At 47.6% G+C, this 1,442-nt stretch overlaps 1 long non-coding RNA gene across 1 annotated transcript; it reads right to left on the bottom strand.

Moving 5' to 3' along the window:
• Positions 1-507: 507 nt before the first annotated feature.
• LOC127331770 (uncharacterized) lies at positions 508-1,206 on the bottom strand. The gene is made up of 3 exons (XR_011750854.1): positions 918-1,206; positions 741-847; positions 508-642 (listed from the first exon to the last, which is right to left on the bottom strand). It is a non-coding gene; the product is annotated as an uncharacterized lncRNA (long non-coding RNA).
• Between the last annotated feature and the right edge of the window lie 236 nt (positions 1,207-1,442).

Below are 1,442 nucleotides of genomic sequence, written 5' to 3' on the forward strand. Positions count from 1 at the left end.
GTCTCAAAAAAAGCTTCTCCACGTTCTTGATGTGTCCATGTACATCCGTATGTATGATTTGAATTCTATCCCAACTTGATTGGGAAGATATTGATATGTATTTGATCCGGAGGCTGGTACATGCTTTCACTTTTGGGATCCCTTCACTTTTATAAAATGTTCATGCATTCTAAAATTATCGTGCGCATTACTTAGCACAAGTAGGAAATTGTACACCAAAATACAGTGCTTAGAGCCACAACAAAATACAGTGGTTAGAGCCATCTACTGAATAACAATTCTATACTAAATCGTCTACCAGAACCACATAACTGCTAGGACAGGGATGACACCTAATAAAACTGCACAGATGAATCTACTTTTCTCCTCTCCCATCACTTTAAGTTCATGTTCTAGATTTTCTACCACTTGATCAAATACGGCAAGATCTGTCTCAACTCTCAACTTCTCCTTGCGAATAAGCTCTGAATTCTTCTTTTCTTCCTCCACAATACGCTTCAGCTCGAATATCATCAGGTTTTTACGGGCCAATTCATCACCTAAATTGGCCACCTTCTCCTCCAAATCCATCCTCTGGCTACACCACTGGGTTGATTCATCTTGGTATGCAATGTACCATGGATCATCGGCTTGCCTGGCTAACTGTAACAATAATGGAAAAAAGAACAACTGAAATCACCCCAACAGGCCATGGCGGAACTTCAAATTCAACGGTAGTACAGAGAGCTGAAGCTAGATACCTGCACTTCCGACGAGGTAGGAGAAGTAGAACGTGGCCACGACATGATCGAATCCCCACCCTCGCCGGTGTACCCGCTACGACCAGACATTGAGGACTATTTCGTACCTGCAAACTCCAATAAATTACGGGAACCGAATCGATTAGGGGGCGGGGGAGGCAGAAGCGGAGGTCTTACCAAGCTATACCAATTGGTGCGCGGAACAAATCCCGGTCGTCGTGGGCGGCGGATCTGCTTGCGGCGGACTTTCCTGCGGTGGGTACAATGCGTGCGGACGAAACAAGTGCTGGAGCCGTGGTTGACGTGCAGCGCCGCAGTTCGTCCGACGCCGCCGGGGGACAGAGCCGGCGGCGCGACGAGGCGCCGGCGATGGCTGCTCCGTCCGACGGTGGGGAACGAGCTGCCAGCGGTTCTCCGGTCTAGCTTAAGAATAATTAATTAGCGAACTTGTTGCTTCTCTCTATGATATTCTCTAAAGACATATATCAGAGCGGCAATATGTGAGTTTTCCTGAAAAATAGACGAAAACTGGTCATTGGCTGCGCAGGCCCCACAGAGCGGCAATATATGATTTTTTCTCTCTAAATAAGTAGACGATCCCACTGGTCATTGGCTGCGGCAGCCACACAGAGCGACAATATGTGTCTTTTCCTGAAAAATAGACGACCCCACTGGTCATTGGCTGCGGAGGCCCCACAGAGC

This window comes from Lolium perenne, chromosome 2 (assembly GCF_019359855.2).
Source record: "Lolium perenne isolate Kyuss_39 chromosome 2, Kyuss_2.0, whole genome shotgun sequence".
NCBI lineage: Eukaryota > Viridiplantae > Streptophyta > Magnoliopsida > Poales > Poaceae > Lolium > Lolium perenne.